Raw genomic sequence first — 20,584 nt, 5'->3', positions numbered from 1 at the left:
AATGCCGGGAAAGATTTATTTGAAGGGGAGCGCTGTCGGTTCAGGCAAATGCACGGCAGAGTGTTTTCAATACAGATTTGTAATCCAAGTTCATGCCGTGGCATCGCTGTTGAATTTAAACTGCATTTTCCCTTAACAGGAAAACAATTTTTGAAGGCTGCAAAACTCCCTTTATAATTTAAAGGAATCCTTTTATTACATTTACAGCAGAACAGTAATAACTTTTTTTTTCACCTGCAAACAATAAAAGCTTAAATTAAAACCTCAAAGCAGCTTTAATCCCACTTTAAAAAAACAAAACAAAGAATCAATGAGCACTCTGTTAACAGTGTGGAGATGTAAAGTGGTGTTTGTAGTGATGAAACAGTGGATGAATTGCTGTCCACATCTTCATCTCCCCTTGGCTACATGGAGATAGAAAGTGCAGCGTTCACTGTTACATCATTTCTTTGGGCTGCTTTTCATTTCCTTCAGGAATTGTTGGAGAACAAAATGGAGCTTGAAGCCGTAGAATATTAGATCCATATTTAAAGGGTGGAGGGAAACTCAACATCCGATGTCATTTAATGCACGTGAATATGCATCTGATTGATTGATAGAACTTTATTGTCAGACGTGGTCTGAAATTTGTCTTGCACCACAGCGGCTCCATTTGCGACATAAAAAATCAAGACAGGATACAAAGATACAAACATTTGACACAACATTCAAACACCAAACAAACATTCAGAGGCCTTCGACTTGCTTTGCTTGGGGATTCAGCTCCGCATTTAATTTTAGAATTGACTGGTGAACAGAGGATTGTTTCAGTCTAACCTTATTAAAACAAGGGATCTGTTTACGCACCAGTGCTCCAATTTAACTTAAGAGCTGATGACATATCGACGTTGGGTTTTCCACTTACTATCATGGCCCAAAGTGGCACATTATGTAAGGTGGTTAAATACTGTAACCATTGAATATATTCCAACTGGAGGATGGAGAAACAGAGAAGTGAAGGGTTGGCAAAGACTAACATTTTTACAATTACTCTTTCGACTGCAAAAAGTGAATTCATTGGCTTCTTTATTAGTCAGAGAGAGTGTTTTTCACAGAGTGAAAATCTGATTTATTAGGCTAGCATGTTGTCTACTTAACATGCAGTCTGTAGCAGATTGAATCGCTTTTTGAGGCAGCCTCAAGTGGACACTCCAGGTACTGCAGTTTTTGTCACTTGTGGGTTTGCTTCATTTGTCAGCGGAGGATGTTTGGATTTGGTGAAACATCTTGCTTTCAAAATTACTTAAAATTCCTTTGAGGTCAGTTGACATATGCATGATATGTTAGGTAAGATTCAATGTTTTGCTGTGGCTTATTCACTCTTCTCATGCTGACTTACATATATGCTGTATACGTGTGTATTTCAGTGAGAGGAAATCATAACTACACTACAACCAGTGCCTTAGTCTTCATGATGGTGCAGCACAAAGCTCAGATTTCATTTCCTAACTGCAGCGAGCAGGGACACGATTGTTTGCAAAGCAGAAATGTGAGAAGGAAAAATTAAATTAGGCCCGCTCGAGAGATGTTACATAAGGTTACCAGATACTGCCTCTTGCAACTTTGCTGAATCGGTTATAAAGTTTGTTCTTCAGTCAAATTATGGTGCGCAAAAGAAAGTTTATCTGTTGTCCTCCAAAGAAGCGAGCAAAGGCAGCAGTTTTTTAATTCATGTAATTTATTTATATGATATTTAGTTGGACCTTTAATTATGGTGACCTTGAAAAATATCCACGCACTTCAAAGCAATTGTTTATGAAAGTGAACGCGCTGCACAAACAGGAAGGTCTTTGCTGAATTTCTACTTATTTCAGCATGTTATCATCGTGCAGGAAACCAAAAAGTGTTTTCACCGAGGAGGGTTCAATCAGTAAGCATTTACTGTCTGTCATTGGTTGAATTAAAGAAAATTAGTCAAGATGCTTGAAACTCGTCTGAGGTGCTGAGTGGAGCTGAAGGTAACTCTTGGTTCTTGTTGGATCTTTAAAAAGTTGTGCGTCTTCATTCCGGGGTCTTGGTGTTAAGAGCTTTTGGATGTTCCCTCTGATGCATGCTGTGCTATGAGCCTGCTGAGAGGGAGGATAAGAGGCACAACATCAGCCTGAACTCAGACACACTCACATTCTCATTATGCACAGCACAAGGTTGCAGCGAAGGGCAAACTATGAGGACACTCATGAATTTCAAAGACTTTAAATATGACCGAGTACACTGTATCTCAAAAGTAATCTTCATGTGTCTGAAATGTAATCGGAGTCAGAGCTGCAGTTCAAAAACATGAACTTACTTTAGTCCGCAAATCCTGGTGAGACTGAAATATATTTATGAAGCTTTGACTCTAATTTAATGTGACCAGCATTCACCTTGACCGTCAATTTGCAAGACAGTTTGCAGTGAGTAATTTATTTTCAAATTATCTTTTTCTTTTTATGCTTTTTATCTGAATACTCAAAGCTTAGTCTCAGTCTTATTTATATTTTTCTGCTGCTGCTCTTTATTATGTACAGGCAGGAATTTACACAAGACAGTACTGACAGTCACATGACTTAAAAAAATGGACAACAACCAGAACAGAACAACAACAACAACAAATACTGAAAGCACAAAGTTACCAGAACATACATCTTGAAATATTAAAGGTCACCTGTTATGCAAAATACACTTTACCATGTTTTAATATGTGTCTCTGAATGTCTATTAACTTCTCCAAATTCAGAGAATAATCCATCCTCTCCGTCTTTCGCCTGCTCCACTTTTCAGAAAATGTGTGCTCAAACAGGCCGTTTGGAGATTTTCCCTTTATGACATCACAAAGGGCAGTAGCCCCTCCCCCAGGTGGGTGACACCCCCACAGCTAGGTGTTTGTTCTGCCCTCTGAGTCTGCCTTCTCACCGTAAACAATAGGACATGGAGCGAGAAAGACCGAGCAGACCCAAGCCCTTCCAGAGAGGGGGCGTGGTCAGACACAGCTCATTTACATATTTAAAGGTACAGACACAGAAACAGCCTGTTCTGAGCAGGGCTGAAATAGAAGCTTATAGACATGATCAAATACAGGATTTAGAACAAGAGACTTCACACACATGTTTTGAGGAGCTCTGAGACTTATTTAAACTGGTTGAAAAGAAGAAGCATATTTGACATTTAAAGAATAAAGAACACAGCGAAACAAATAGATTGATTGAAATAAAGCCAAATAAATAACCAGTATTTGAACCCCTTTAATTTTAATTATTTTCATCTCAATTTCTACAGCAGCAAAATCCTGCCCGATAAATTAAACCAGAGCATAATCACAGGGATCATTTTTGTTCTGAAAGAGAACTTTAATTTAAATACTTTCACAACATTTCCCTGATTACATTTACAGGATTTCCACCATTAACAGAGACTAACGTAATGATCTGAGCACCACCGGCATCACAGTCGACTCACCTCATCAGTTAAGCATTATTAGTTTCAAATTTAGGCCTTTACATTTGGAGAGCAAGAGAACGAGTGGTCAATAATTGTCGACACGATTAAAATGACACATCATTTTCTTCTACCATGTGAATAAATGAACAATGCTTTTTAAACCTTTTCCATGATGAAACTGAAGCCTGAGCTTTAGGCTCACCACAGACTGAAAGTTCCTCGCTGCATCTTACCGTCCTCAGCTCAGACTAATCACAGCTGCAGACTTTCTATGTAATAAAATGCAGCATAAAGCAGTCCTGTATTATCATTTTCCAGCCTGTGCACCTCTGTGGATAACGACTTGCTTCTTGTGTGTGTGTGTGTGTGTGTGTGTGTGTGTGTGTGTGCGTGTGTGTGTGTGTGTGTGTGTGTACAGTCCACTTATGTGTTTCTGTGTTAAGCCCATTAAACAGCCACCACCCTCCCTAAGGTTCACACGAGGAGAGTTTCTTTCTCTCCCATCTCCACCATCTCATATTTATCACTGCAATTAGGCGCTCTGCTGAGCGTGTAGGCACACTGGGCAAGCATCTCTCCTCCACCAGAGAGCCTTGTCTGCCCTGTTTACCTAAGAGCCTGCATGCTGTGTATGTGTGTGTCTGAGAGAGAGAATAAGAGAGAGAGAGAGAGAGAAATAAAAGAAGGAAACACTGCCATGTTTGCCGCAAATGGAGTTTTGAGCACCCGTTGATCGTCAAGTGCTCCTGCCTTTTTTAGGTCTGCCTGGATCAAGAAGCCACCAGGGCTTTCTTATTGTAGCAAATATAGACTTTTGTCCTCGCTGTGAATGCGTCTGTGTCTGTACTGTACGGTATCAATGACAGACAGACTGAGCTTTTAAAGGCAAGAGAAAGACAGAGACAGGCCGAGAGACGACACTGCGGACAAAAGAATGCAGAAAAGCAGGTGGGAAGATGAACGTGGAGAAAAATGGAGAAAGCACTGACGAAAAGGTGCCAAAAACATTTTAAGAAAGCATCCAGCAATGACTGGAAAAAGGAAAAAGCAGTGTGTCGCATCGCTGTGCTCTAAACTCTAAAATGAAGAAAAAAGTGTCCATATTTAGCCTTTGAGCATATGCTCTGTATCCACAGGAGCCCAGGAAGTGAAACTGAAGCCACCACTTCATGCACAGGATGTTACTGTATTGAAATAACACTCCGCCCTGTCTGCACCCTATGAAAAAACAGGGTGAGAGTCAGGTGTAGAGGGTAAGGGAAGGAGGAGAAGTTAGCAAAGGGTAAAAGGGTTGAGAGAGAGAAGGAGTCAGAGGAGACTATTGGAGAGGAAGGAGAAATGAACCAGAAGCAGGAGAGAGTGCAGGTTAGAAAATCATGGACGTCTAATTACATATGGGCTCAACATTTCCACAATACATAAAATCATTATATACCGCTGTGTTGCCAACTCATCCTGGCAGCTCAGAACGTGAACACAAAGTGAGAATTATTTTTATACCGGCGAGGCTAACTTTGGCAGATAACAACGTGATTTGACTAACCAAAAACTTTTGCATGCATATTTAATTTTTTTGCAGAATAACACCTACAGAGTAAAGACTTTTTTATTCACCTTAAAAAACACAACTTTTCTTTGGTACCTTAGAATGAGCAGGTCACATCTAAAGAGGAAGGGGGTCCTGGTCCATGGAGGTATCGTGCAGCATGTGCAGTACTGCTAAATGATGTACACTCAATTAAACACATGCAGAGTAGACTCTTCAGACTCATTCTGTATTATGATTGTTTTTACAGGGAACTATAATGTAATAATCAGTTATGTTGGTCTGGCGTTAGTTTTACACAATTTTAACACTTGACAGAAAAGAGGCGATGAGATAGTTCGATGTACAGCTTGTGTGTGTGTGTGTGTATTGGGGGGAGGGGTCTCAGTCCTGCTAGCATGAGTGGAAGGGTAATTGCATTTAAATGAGAGTCCATGTTACACTTTTGATGTCTGTGGCTTTGATGCTCATGCAGAGGGAAGCGAGATGAGGGGAGGGCAGATACTAATAGGCAGAGGGAGAAGAAAAAAAAAAGTGAAGCGTGTTTCAAGGTGATGAATTTATTAAATGATTGGTATAGAAGAAAGAAGATCAATAATGGAGATGTTAACATGACCCCCATAAGGGTTTTTTTTTTCCAATTATGGTTCTGTAATGAGGTCAACTTCCTTGTATACCTCTGTCTAAATATGCTACAGTCTAAAGGTATGAGTTAGAGCTTATACAAGCCACACAGACGGAAGAAAAGGTGTGATCACATCGATGGATAGGCGGCTGTATTTTGTTGGTTAAAACTAGACGAGGATATGTAAATAAAAAGTAGCATTACATAGAATAAGAGGTAAGTAAAGGAGGCTGAATGTCAATCAATCGTTATTTATTTAGCGCCAATTCATAACAAGTATTATCTCGAGACGCTTTACAGAAGAGCAATGCAGGAAGGATTTCTCCTTTGTATTCCTCTCGTTCCTGTCGTCCACACTTCCTTGCAGCTGAGGTGGAGGTCGGAGCAGGCCGTGCAGGAATGAGGCTAAACGTACATGACTTCATTTTACATGCATTTATCTTCTTTCATTGAACTCACAGTGCTTACCTGTTCAGTTTTACTTACCCGTGTAAAAGAGGGGCAATAAAGTACTTAGCTAAATCAGAACCCAATCCAGATCTTCTTTGTTCCAGCTGTCATCGCGTTCAGATCTCGCTACAGGTTGTCAGCTCTGATGAAGCTATAAATAATACTGCAGCTGGGCCAGCAGTCATGGATGGTGCATGGGCAACACATTCAGTCCTTAAATATCAGAGTAGACAATCACAGTGCATTATAAGCATAAACAGTGTTGTGTTGTTAGCCTGCTGTGTCATACTGGCATACCACAACAGACATTAACATCTTCAATAAAGGCTACACGGCGCTGCACTCAGAGTCCTAACATTCATCCCAAGGACAGATTAAGCAACACATTTTCACATTTTCACACAGCGACGGCATAGAGTATGCAAAAAAGACAAAAATATGTTAAAAAATCAACGACCACTCAGCAAATTCACAGCCAGCTCATTATTCCATGTGATTGCTATTTTGGTAAATGCAAAAACAAAAAACATGCTGAGCATAGAACAGCATGCAAAACTGACTACTGAAGACTTTTTTTTTTTATTAAAGGTGCTGTCCAAGTAAATAGGGAAATATATAGTGAAATATTGTTAAAAACACATGACACTGTTTGGATGACAATAAGAACTAATTTAAAGGAAAACCTGTAATGAAGAATAAAAAGGATGAGAGAGGTTGTGACTGTGGGCAATTGCTTCTCGTCTGTTTATTGTTTGTGTTGATAAATAGTAAATGGAATTGAGCTTGTATATTTATTTTATAGTCTTCTGACTTCTCAAAGTGCTTTTACACCGCAGGTCACACCTACACATTCACACACTGATGGTAGAGGCTGCTGAGTAAAGTCCATCAGAAGTAACTCATCTCATTTATACACATTCATACGCCTCTGATGAAGCAGCGGGAGCAACTTAGGGTTAAGCGTCTTGCCCAAGGACACATCGTCCATGTAGCTGCAGGAGCTGGGGATTGAACCCCCGACCTTCCAGGTGAGAGACACGACCGACTCTACCAGCTGAACCACAGCCGCCCCATGCATTTAGCATTCAAAAAAGCAGACATGGTCGTAAAAATATGAATAGACAATCACAAATACTTTACTGCCACAGCAAGCTTTTCCTCATTTAAGATTCAGTAACCGCTGAATAAAATCCAAACTGGACTTCTTATGTAGGTGGATTGGGTTCAGGATTCTTTTAGGTACTTTATAATTTGCATGGTCTCACGGGATGCTGTAGGCTAATTTCTTCGGTTTATTAGTTTAACAAACTGGAATTGTGTAGTGTGACCCTTTTCAGATCTCCCAGGGGGGATTTATCTTGTTCCAGATCTGTTGTTCTCTCTGTGTCTGTGTGTGTGTGTGTGTGTGTGTGTGTGTGTGTGTGTGTGTGTGTGTGTGTGTGTGTGTGTGTGTGTGTGTGTGTCCTCCCTGTTCTGTGGCAGATGTTCTCTTTCCTGCACATATGGTATGCAGTCAGCTAAAGGAGAGTAAAGTAAATGTCCACTTGCTGTTTGCCACTCTGTATGCTGAGGGGGGATAATGTTGGAAATGCCAAGGGGGTGCATCACAGCCCTGCATCACTTCACATCCATATGTTGTGTAAAGTTTTAAATATCGTGTAAACACAGACCAATAGGAGAAGCATGTGGTGGCAGTATTAAGAAATCCATCAGGAGTGCGTATTTGCACCCGCAGCCTTGATTTTAAGGCTGGAAAAAATGAAGCCAACACCAAACTGTACCTCAAATGGCCCCTCGATGCGGGCTCCAAAATTGAGTTGATCCTGGTTGAGTCCCTAAAACAACCAACATCACTGCAATTAACATATTTTACAGCCTGGTTTAAAGTGTTTTTATTTTATTTGCCAAACTGTTCTTAAATTATTTCATGGTTTGAAATGATGCATAATTGGGACGCTGTCAGGTGAGATCCTCGATCTCATTTGATTTGATGAATCTGACCTGTATCAACCATCTCTTTCAACCTCGGGGCGGCGTATAGCCTAGCGGTTATAACAAGCGCCCCATGTACAGAGGCAATGGTCCTCCTTGCGGCAGCCTTGGGCTCAAATCCGACCTCGGCCCTTTCCTGCATCTCATCCACCAATTTCTCCTCCAAAGAATTCCCATCTCTCTTCATCTGTCCTCTCCAATAAAGGCAAAAAAAAAAAATGGCCCCCACAAAAAAATAGTCGAAAGTGAAAGTGCTAAACCTGGGGATTAAAAATCTGAGTTTTCACTATAGAGTTTTCTTATGTCTTATGAAATCTTTAATGACATTTCTCTCCTGATATTCATGCAGGGGGCCTTTTAATATTACAGCAGTCATTTTAATGAAGAACTCCCAGTACACCTGCAATAATTTGAAATCTGCATATGTTAATATTGACATCATGGTTTTCTCACACTATATAATGTTTGGAATGGAGTATGACCCTCTCTCTCTTCTCCTCTTTTACGAGCCCAGACACCCCGTCCAGCTGTGCACCGCACACCTGGGGCCCGGGGATCTAATGATATTCACAGGATTGTGTGCTGCAGTAATAGATGGAAATAATAGTGTAGTGAAGATTCTGCTTTAAAGTGAATCGATCCTGTGGTTTTTACAGGCTGCTTTGTGGGCATGTTAGTCAGTCTGCTGAGCAGGGGGGGTGTCCACACTTCTCTGATTGGGGTGACTTATACAGAGGTGGCACGTAGTTTGTGTGCACTCTTTTTTATGCAACACAAGAGAATAAGCAAATACTCAAGAAGAAGAAGATGAAAGTCGAAACTCACTGAAATACTCAAAAAAATGCATGCAAGCGCCTGCACACTTTAGCTTGCAATGAGCTAACGGTACTAAAACATTCCTCGTTATTCCATTGCATGTTAGACAGTGTGCAGGAGTTTGCATGCAATCGACTCATTACTTTCCTACCCAGGAAATAGATGTGCAAAGTATTTATTTACAACGTAAAGTTCAAACAAATAAAATGTTCTTCACTGACATGTAGAGAGAAAACAGCCTGTTGCAACTCGGCCCGAATACTTCATTTTATCTTAAGTACCATCTCTGATAAGGCAGATAGCAGACATGGGAGTAAGTCACACATGTACAAGTCACATGTCTCAAGCAAGTCGCAAGTCACTGCAATGAGAATCAAGCAAGTCAAGTCAAGTCATACGAAATTCTGATTACCAATTTTCCACATTCATCTTTAAGTTCTTTTTCTTAATAGCCCCCCCCCCCCAAAAAAAAAAACTCCTCACTTCTCAAAAAATGCAAAAATAAAAGTCCCGAAAGTCATTTCAAGTCATCCGTCTCATGTCTAAGTCAACTCTCAAGTCATTAAGGCAAAGTCTAAGTCTAGTCTTTTATCGCTGTCAGTCGAGCAAGTCTCAAGTCTTCAAATTGCGAGTCAAGTCATGTGACTCGAGTCCCCCACCTCTGGCAGATATAGTTTATCATAGTTTTGGGATTTCGGGGTGACACTTGGGGCGGCCAATCAGATTTCAAGGGCGGGCCCATGCCACCACTGGCCGTCGCTCTGGACACGCCCCTGCTGAATCTGTCCCTCTGGATGCTCTCTTTTAGCGGACATGTTTTTGGCAATGCAACTTTATTTAGTATATATAGATAACATGAAAAAATGAATGCGCCTAAGTATGCTTGAATTAAATATATCCTGAGTTTAAGTCTTTAAAGGTCTGAATACATGCTGTGCCCAGCTTTATGAATACGCTTAAATTCTGGGATGCATACAGCAATAATCAATAGACTATAAAAGAAATGTGTCAGACCAATCAGAGAGGAGTTTTGCATGTAAATCAAAACATGACTCATTGCCTCTTTAAACCGTCCTTGTGATTAATGTTTGCCTTTTTATAAATTATATTCTGTTTAATATTAAAGATATTGACGATTGAAGAGATTTCGTTCTAGTGCTTTAAGTGCGACCACATGATAAAACATGAAAGGCTTTAATTCAAAGCAATCTAAAAATCTTTACTGATATGAAAAGGGTTTGAATGTGTGTGTGTGTGTAGAGCTGTGGAGTGGACCTGCTCCGCGTCTTGAGGTGAGAGTCAGGTGTTTCAGCCTGCACTGCGTTTTCCATTTCAGTACACACCAGTGCAAATGTCAGTAATCATCACCTTCATCTTTTAAAACACACACTCAGACAACTCCTGGACATAAACACTTCAGGGCGCACAGATTAAACCTCTTCATGAAACTTTATGTGCTGCTAAATCACTTCTTTTTTAGGATTTCCTTCTTATGCCTGTCGCTGCGTTCATGCCTAAAGACGAGTAAACTACATTCACAGAAAACATGTTTCACAGCTCGTAGGATGCAGATGAGAATTGTAGCCGACAATTTGCAGAGGGATTTTGCATTTGATCTGAAAACAAACAACATGCTGTCTATAAATATACCAATGTACTTCTCATTAGTTCTGTGGTGTCGTTCATGCTGACAGTAGATAGAGGGGCAGAGTAAATCAGACATGAGGAGGTTCGGCCTTGCTCGGCGTCCGGACATCGCCTGTAAAGTCCTCGCTGGGAATATGAGCGTGGTGCTGATTTGCATGATCACAAAGCATCAGCCAGAGAGAGCCAGGGCACACACACACACACACACACACACACACACACACACACACACACACACACACACACACACACACACACACACACACATAGACCTAGACACCCTCTGTGAGACACACAAATACTGTACATCAGTGTAATACCATCTGACACTGTCTGCAGCTGAGCTGTGGCAAGTCTGATGATGCACCCCAGCACACACACACACACACACACACACACACACACACACACACACACACACTCATGCATGCTTTGTCTCACTGCTTTGAAAGTTTGTATCCAAGGACATTTAAATCTTCTGGTATCTCAAAAGCTATTGCTCGGAGCAACATTTTCAAATTGATAGTCAAGCACTTTAAGCCCCGCCTATTTACTGTCCTGCCTGTTTAATATCACTGTTGAGACGCCGCCGCTTTGCCAGAGAGCATCGCCGGACAGGTGCATGACTGATCTGTGGTACAAGGAAAGAGGGACGATCAATACAGAGCTATTGAAGCCCCGGAATCGATGAAAGGCCAAAAGGATTCACAATGCAGAGGCCACCTCCCAAACACCCTTCCATTGCGTCATGGTGTGAGAGCAGTGCATTAGAGCTTGTAAAATGTGAGAGCGAATGTGTGTGTGTGTATTTGACAGGCTTTGCTTGTGGCGTCTGCAGAAATATGTGCCTCTCCTCCCTCCTGCTATTCATGTGTGCGTTTACTGTCTCCAAGATGCCATGACAGCCCACCTCAGTGAGCGCGGCATGGATCGATAACTGCTAAGCTAATTTATTGCACAAGCTGCACCTTAGGGTGGGAGACTCGTGGTGTGCCAGGAATTACATGTTTGTGGGAGATTTACAGCTTTTAGGTTGCTCGGGTGCTAAACATGCCTCTGACATGGTGTAGCAGAGAGGAAGAGCGTCGTGCAGGCGGAGGCTCAGATTTAAATAGCTTTACTCGATCGCTCCAGTGAGGATCAGCTCGGGGGGGCCACATTATTGTACAAATGATCGAAGCACTAAGAGGCGGGGTGCAGCAATTCAAGTTGTATACCGTCATATATATACGGCTACATGACTGTGTTATAAAACATCCCTGTCTGCATATTCTCACCCAGCCCCCCCGCCTCTCATGATCAGCAAGGCACAAACTGTGTGTGTGCTTCTATTCAAGCAGCCACTCCGCTTTGAAGTCCAACACGAGGCTTTTATCTTGTTATCTTGTTATTTCATTGTATTCCCCCGCGCGATGCCATGCAACATCCCGAGGGGTACAACAAATACCCAGGGCCCTCCCTTTTATCCATACACCACACAGCCGACAATGACGGAGGGGAGCGAGGAGAGGAAGGAGAAGAAAAGAGGTCCGTTTTTTTTTTGTTTGAACTAGAACAGAGGGGAATTTTCCTGTTGACCCTGTACTGTAATGACGAGCCTAATTAATCAGATACATTATTCATGGGATGGAAAAATTGTGCCGTGAAAGAGGAGGGGTGGACGAGGGAGGGGACAAGTCTGCACCCTCAGCGGTTTTTTCCAAAGAGGAGAACACTGGAGTGTATGACAAACACACTGTGTGTGTGTGTGTGTGCTTGACCAACAATCCTTTTAAAATCCAGAGTGTTAGTTTGAACAATGACATGAATGTCTTTAGAAGGTTTCCTTTGTCCTAAAACTCCATTTCCTGTTTATTCTGTGATGTCATGTCTAAAGGTTTCCATATATACAGTCCATAATCCTTTTAATCTTCAAATACAGAACCTATAATTACAATCATAATCCATAAAATGTATCAGTAATTGCTTTCATGAATTTTCATTTACAATAGGATCAAAGTTAACGATGTTAAGTTGTGTTAATTGCTACTTTGGTCCTTCTGTTTATTTGTAATGCACCAATTCATCAATCAAGAAACGTTAAAAAAAGAGAAAATTGGTCAAAAGACCTTACTGTTTTTTTATATTATCTACAAAGACCCAGCGTTAATCCATCATGAACACTGTTAGCAACATTTAGCAAAAGTTACAGTGGAGAGGAAAAACTTATTTTAAGAGGCATAAAAACCTGGAGCAGAACCGGACTCATGAAGAACAGACATCTGCTGAAACTGCGCCAGGCTTGGAAAACGAGATGCAGGAAGAAGGAAAACCAACATAATGCAGTAGACATAAAGTGTGACTCCTCACCCGGCTGAGTCAAACACGACTCACATGGAAACAGTTGCATTTTTAAAGGCTTTATATGTGATTTTTCACACTTAAATATAATAGAAATCAAGTATATCCTCTGAAAATAACTCTGTGAGTCATGACTGTCTACAATGGGTGTAACACCCGAGTCCCACTGTCTGTGATGTTTTCAGAGTTTTCAGAGTCCTATCTTCACTTTGTTTACATCGCCAGGACGGCCGGCCGACTCCTCCCCTCGTGTATAAAAGTTGTTTAATTGAGGGACTAGAGAAAAGAAGAATAACATACTGTACTCACTGCTTAACTGTGTTTCTAGATCACGCTCATTTCAGGTAAGTTTACATGCAGTGTGAAGATACGAGCATAATAAAGATCGCTAGCATTAGCATGCTAACACAACAATACAGTGCGAGTTGTTTGGTTTCATGCTGGTGCTCAAGGGCGACATCTGCTGGATCAAAAAAAATCACATATAAAGCCTTTAAACAAGGGGGATGTTTTTTTTAAAGATTTATTTCTGGGTTATTTTTAAAAATAGAAGAGTAAGAGTCAAAAATCAAAAGAGAGAGAGAGTGGGGAAAGGAGCCACAGGTCAGATTCTAACCTGGGTCGCCCTCTCTCGAGGACTTGAGGCTCTGTAAATGGGGCGTGCGCACTAACCACTTGGCTCCTAGCGCCCCCAAGTTTAATTAAAGTCTCCTATAATGAACTCTTTAACAATAAAAGCGTACATAATGAAATAATCAATAAAGCATCTTTGGATCTGTAACATAGCAGAGAGATCAATGTTTCATCCATAGAGATGGAAAAGGAGGAAATCGATGTGATGACCAATCAACAGACAATGAGCGGGTCGATACAAAATTACACCAGACAACAATGATCATTCATGAGGGACGGAGGATTTTAAAAGAAAGAGCATCATGGATTCATTTTATAATGAGAGGCGTTCAGGTGCCCACGTGTGAGAGATCAATAGCTCACCACAAGATGAGACGTTGAGGGTCCTCTAATCATGCTCAAGTCGCCTTTGTTGATCACGCAGCTCAAATGAACGGTTTGCTAACCTTTGGAGAAAGTGCTCAATGAAAACAAACTATCTCGTATAATGATGCTCCTTTCATAACTTCACATTCCTCCGGGGTGACTCCGGTGCTAATTGTCATTTGTTCTGCTCCAGCTCTCCTCCAGGTTTTCTTCTCCCCGCTGGCTGTGTGTGGACACACTGCGGCAGGTGTGTTAGCTTTGTGTGTGGATTTACTCTCATCTCACCTGGTGCATAATTCCACGCTTACAGTCGCTTGTTGTGGTACAAATTAGGCAAGGTCAGTTGGAGCCATTGCCATGGAGACAGGGTTTACACCACGAGGGGTGTTTCTTAGACATCTGCGTGTGTGTGTGCGCGAGAGTGTGTTTTAGATTTGTCACATGTCAGATCAAGCAAAAGTGTCTTTCCACATCACTCACTCGTCCGCAGCAGGTCTCTATTTCTGACTTCTGCTGAGTTCACGTGTTTATACTATGAAGCCAAATGTAAGAGTCTGCGATTCTGGTGCAAACCTTTGCCCCCCTTCTCTGATCACCATGCTCCAAACTCCCTGTCTTTGTGAATGCATCAGCAAGATAAAGAATGCACGCCATTCTGCAGAAAAATAAATCTCCCCCTCTGCTTTTTGTGTGTGTGTGTTTCATCCTCTTGTCATTCTTGTTACTTCCTCATGAGCTTTCAGAGGAGGAGACCCCACAGGGGGACAGGTTGGTCCTCACTCCGACGCCTGCAACAGGGGGCTTTGATGTTTCAGGCGGGAGAGGACTCAAAAACTCCCACTGGCTGCCCACCCTGACTCCTAGCTCCAGGTGGCTCATCCAGGGCAAACACTGCAGGGGGGGAGGGGGGAGAAAAAAAAGCGCAAAAAAAGAAAAATAGTGAAGAGAGAAAGCAAGAAAGAAAAAAAGCTGCTGGTCTGTTATTCGTTGATTGGGAGCCCATTCCTGTGGTGGAGCCATCTGCTGAGGGAAGGAGAGAGAGACGAGTGGCAGAGTAAACACTGAAGCATGATGCACTCCACTTCCATTATCACTGCTGAGAATTTAGTTTTTACAGCTTGCAAGTGAAACCACTGAACGCATCAGGAGAAGAACATTTGGGACGTTTCTGTGCAATGCAACGCGATGCAATAGAACAGCGCTGCTATCGCTCTTACTTTTGTACAACTTCTGTTCAGACGGTTAGAGAGAAGAACTCCATGGTACATTAAGAAGCTAACTTAGCGCTGTGTTGTACCAGTTAGCAGTTAACAAAATGCTTCAAGTGTTCTTTAAGCTACACGTTTGCTTCATCAGAATTGCCTTGTAGTAGTAGTGAATGCAAACACATGTAGATAGGTACAGCCTGTTTATTGAGATTAATTGTGTTTCTGTCGAAAAATTGTCCGGTCTCTTTCACCTCAGATTTCACCTTTATTCCTGGGGAGAGGCATCGCCCGTTTCTTGAAATGTTTCTTTAGCCTCCTCATCCTCACACATGCACAGATGGTGACTCGATGGAGGATGAGCTCAGCCTTATGCAAATGCAGCCAGGTAGTTTCAAACGTGTTAATTAAATGGGTTGTTGACCAGAAAAATGAACAAACTAACTACGCTTGTCCAGAATTTTCAACTTCGTTCTGGTGCTAGAACAATATCCATACTTGTTTTGATACCACAGCAACATAAATCGAAGCCCTAGGACCCCAATAGTGGGAACTTTCTTGTTTAAAATGATGCACTCTGTCTGAATTGCACTAATATGTTTGCAGCTTTTCAGTACATGGAAATGTAGGCAGTGTGCATGAGTTTGCTCGCAATTTCTGAAGGATTCCGTCCTCTCCTGAGCACCTGTCTTGTGAAAAAAAGTTGTTTTTTTAAAGCTTCTGAACTGACTACTGTTCACTAAAAATAATTTATTTTTAAATTCTAACACAGTGTTCACTCACTCTTATTACGTCATTTTCCTGCCAAAAATGATGTAAAAGGATGGTCCAAAGTGGTGGATATGCACTGTGATAGATTGGTGACTGCTGCATTTAGTCAGTGGGGTTAATAATCGGGCAGCTGATTGGCTGAGCCACGTTTATTAGCAATTTAGCAATTTACAATAATCAAAACGCGAGAAGATAAAAGTTTGTATTCATATTTCAAGATCTGAAATATGAACCTGACATGGTACATGTTTGTGTTGCAGAGGAAAGGGAGTAATCTCTTACTGTGGGATGATGATTCAGGATGTACTTTCACATAGTTTTTTAAATATTGCTTCTATAAATGGGTTTTCACAAAAATCCAAGCTTAAAAGAGTCTGAATCTGAAACCGCCAGAAGAACAAGCTCTGATCTGAAAACAAGGAAGGTCTTGTCAGCTAGGTGGGCGAATTGAAACTTGCTTTGCCAATGAAAGGCGTCTGATCCAACCTTCACAACAGGGTCCTAAGACGCTGACTAGACTCTTCTCCTCTGTCGCCCCCCGGTGGTGGAATGAACTTCCAAACTCCATTCGATCGAAAAAGCTAAAGACCCAGCTCTTTCCTGAATAACTACTAACTTAATGATGATGGTCTCCATATTATTGATGATGATGATGGTAATGACGATGGTTTTTGTTTGATAACGACGACTTATAAGATGGTTCCTATACTGATTAGAGCTTTCAAGAACTGCTGTCAATGTTGTGCTTTGCCTCTGGTCACTTCCTTCCTGCTGATCGTTTGCTCTTACTGACATTGTTCCCTTTTTCCTAGATCCTTGCTTGTGTTGTTCTTACTCTCTGATGTACGTCGCTGTGGATAAAAGCGTCTGCTCAGTGAATTGTAGAATTGTATTGAGAATTGAATTGGGTACAGCCATGAACAGTAACTGTAATAAACAAAGTAAATGGACTCAGAAGTACTATCTAAATTTCCATAAAGCATGATAAAACTCGGGCTGTTGCAACTTCAAAAGAAGGGTTACCAACACTTTCAAGCATAACAGAAGAAAAAGAAGGTTTAATTATAAAGCACTATACTGCATTATGTCTGCAGTGCCTTTAAGGATACCTGGTTTCACTGCAATAACAATACACAGGGAAAAAAAGTAATCAAAGCCGATAGCTTTTCTGCTACAGCTGTGCAAGGAGTAATGAAACAGGCACTCGCTCAGCACAAAAGGTAGCTGCCCTAAGGGTAAATGATATTCCCTCCATCAGAATATGACTGACAGCTGACATAAGCTCTGAGTGTGTGTTGGAGTTTGGATCATTAATCAGACAGCCGCGCCGACAGCACTGATGAATTGCCTTCTCTGCTGCATAATCTACGTGCTGCTTCCTCTCGACCTTCACTTGAGATCGACTGTCTGTGTGAAAAGAGAAGAAAAAAAGTAGAGAAAGAAAGAAGACAATCCGTCTCCATTATCCTTCTTCACCCTGGTTATTTAGCATCACATCAGGCTCACTCCCCTCCGTCTCTCCTCTTTGTTTTCCTGCTCTATCACTTTTTCATTTCCTTCCCCTCTTGTCTTCTCGGCTCGTTGTCTTTCTGTCGTTTCTCCACAGCCTACAACTCATACCCTGGGGAAATACTGCTTTCCTTAATGACATGTACACATTGCAGGGTTGCAGAGAGAGAGAGAGAGAGAGAGAGAGAGAGAGAGAGAGAGAGAGAGAGAGAGAGAGAGAGACATTAATGTTGCAGCCCTGTTGAGAACGAGTTACGACTCTCAGGGAATCCTGCTGCTCATGTGTGTGCATAATCATGCAATAACAGGCATGATGTATCTGAAGAAACGCTGTGGCTGCACTGCTGTGATGGAACTACCACTTTTGGTCCCCGCTTGATAAATAGGTGCACACTGCCCCCTGCTGTTCAGGGATGCAAAGTGACAGATCTGCAGTATACATAGCAACATTATAACAGTTCTTATATGATAAAAAGCAACAAAAAAAAAGAGTTCAGAGTCAACGCTGACTGTATTATAAATTCAGCTGCTCCATGCATTGCATACCTGCCAGTCTACCTCCCCCACATTCTCTGGCTCTCTCCCCTCTACGGCTCATTGTTCCCTTTTTCGGCATCTGTCCCAGAAGTTAACAAACCATCTGAAGCCCACCTGCTTCTTTGGGTGTTCTGGGACAGGACGCCAGGAGAGGACACCTTTTTTCTGCAGGTTCGGGGGCGAGACAGATGTGAGCAGAGGTCACAGCTGGGCCAGACGTCCTGCACAAATAAGCACGATTACGTGTAGTAATTGAATAAATTGCGTGTTAGAGGCACAAACACCTCACTATTTTTTTTCTTCTACTGAGACTATGCAAAGCAGGTGTTTCCCTACTAACAACGGTGATGAGGAAAAAACAAATATAAGCCAAGGACAGTTTTTGATTTAAAGCCAGTTAAGCAGAGTCAAACGAACCCAGCTCATGCATATCATCTCTAAACCTGAGCCGCAACCTTAACCGGGGAACATATTTGGACATTAGTGAGTAAAACTGATCTCAGGTGAGTGCCCATCTTCTGTTGTAAAAACTGGCCACTTAATAAAACAAAATAAATCCCCTTTTTTTATATATAGAAGTCTTTTCCTGCAAGCTTTTGCAATTTGCCTTCCATATGTGTGACCAGTGGCGATTCTAGAGTATGTTGGGGGCCCAGGCAAAAATACTTGCGGCGGGGTACAACCTGCATTTATCAACATAATGTCTGCCATTGTCCCAAATGTTACTCCCCTACCTCTTTTTTCCACGTTTCTGTTTTCTCTCCTACAGACAGATAACTCTTCTTCATTTTTCCTGGTTGACTTTTATAGACACATTTTGGTTTTCACAGCAATAATGCATGCAACGCTTTGCAAGGCAACAAGTGTGAATGCTTTTAAATGGGGCCCCCTTAGGGAGGTTTTTACCTACTGTCATTGCAAAATTTGCACATTTTGGGCGGCTGCTGTGGTTTAAAGTTTGTGAATCCTCAGTTGCATGCCTTGCCTGTTGACAAGCAGCGCCTCTGTGCGTGACATAAAGCGGAATTATTCGTTTGCAAACTAAGCCTTGATGGTATCTAAGCACACTACTAATTCTACTTGAGCAACCCTAGCATCCTTTATTGCTTCATGTTGATATTTTGCTGAGAGGTGAAAGGTTATCCATCTGAAACACCTCACAATAAGAGATGTAAAGTTGATTTCTGCAACATTCAGTCTGCAGTAAATCTACAGGGTGTGGGGTTGTACACTAACCTGCGTGCACAGTACAGTAGCTATTAATTACACTCAAACGATGACCTCGCACAGAATGCTGCAGCTTTCTCCACGGGCACTTTGTGAGGAAAAGGTCAGGAACAAAGAAAAAAAACCTCCAGCCTGGCATGTGGCCAGCGTTAGGGGCACACACTGTACAGATAAAAACAAGGGGAAACCATGTGCGTTCGACTAAGAGCTCATTAGAAGATGAAGTTTTATTAAATTACACATAAGTGTGGAAGGAAGTTTAGAAAGAAAATATGAAATGGAACATTTCAAGGCTCAGCGATAATTCAGGGGTTCCTCTGACTCTTTCAACTAAAGAGCACAGAATCACAGAGAGGAACATTGATGGATGAAAATGTTCCATTCTGTCCTTCAAGGTAGGTCAGCAGGATACGTGTTCTCACTCAGCTACAAGAGCGGGGGGATGAGAGGATGGCTTGAGGTGCAAAGTTTGTCGTAATGTACGTATAGATCATAGACTGTATGTATTATTAACAGTCTATGGTATAGATCGCTACAGACTCAGCAGGATGAAGACATTATACAGGAGTGACTTTCTGCAGACTACAGGTCACATTAAAAGTGTTTACAGCTCATATGCAAAGTAATCAGGCATGTGATCGACGAAGAAAATCAAAATTACACAAAAAATTGTGCCTAAAAAGTTCAGCTTATTGAAATGATTTCGTCATCAATGTCATGAAATAGTTAAATATTTGCCATTTTAATAGGTGGCATCATGGGGGAGTGTTGTGATGTGGATTAAACGCTGTATCATGTTGGTTGTGATATTTGTGTAGTTCTCTGTCTTGTAATATTCAGTTTTTGTCTCGTCTGTTATCTGAAGCCAAAACGCTTCCACACCTCCGATTTAAGACGGTGGTGTGTCCTCCATTTCTAAATCTTGCTCTGCAGCTGCTGACACTCACCATTTTTACTGCGATTCATTTTTCAGAATACCGATGTGAACCTTGACTCCTTTGAATCGATTTATCACGATTAATCTTTACATCCCTAGCCGTATCCTTTGAATAAAACCAAGGATGTGTCGTTTTGTAGGACAACACTTTTAGTTTAGCACTTGTAAGGTTTCTCAAGTTAGAAAATCTGGAAAAATCCCGTCCTTGGAACACCGTTTGCTCAATGTTATGACTGGCTTACATGATTTCCTCCTGAATAAAGTCAAACATAAAAAAAACATTTGGAGATTCACTATTGAATGAATAAAACCTTAACACATAATCCAGTTACATATTGAAATAAGATAAGATGACTAATAGATTAAGCCAGAATATTGGCTCTGTGATGATTTACGCTTACTGCCATCAAAAATAAGAATGCTTTCAGAAAATTACTTCATTGTAAATTATTAAACAGAACTGTGGGAATAAGAATATCATCCTGATGTAATACACTTTATATAAAGAGCTTTTAAATGTGGCTGAA

General features: G+C 41.4%; 1 protein-coding gene across 1 annotated transcript in view; it reads left to right on the top strand.

Annotated features, from left to right (window-relative positions):
- Nucleotides 1–17,848, top strand: part of lgals2a (lectin, galactoside-binding, soluble, 2a) — a 205,454-nt gene extending 187,606 nt beyond the window's left edge. The window contains exon 5 of the transcript XR_009665770.1: nucleotides 17,833–17,848. The gene's annotated coding sequence lies outside the window, so the exon portion shown is untranslated. The remainder of the gene's footprint in view (nucleotides 1–17,832) is intronic.
- The last annotated feature ends 2,736 nt before the right edge of the window (nucleotides 17,849–20,584 follow it).

This window comes from Labrus mixtus, chromosome 20 (assembly GCF_963584025.1).
Source record: "Labrus mixtus chromosome 20, fLabMix1.1, whole genome shotgun sequence".
Classification (NCBI taxonomy): Eukaryota; Metazoa; Chordata; class Actinopteri; order Labriformes; family Labridae; genus Labrus; species Labrus mixtus.
Note: the sequence above shows the minus strand (reverse complement) of the source record. Positions and strands in the feature narration are given on the sequence as shown.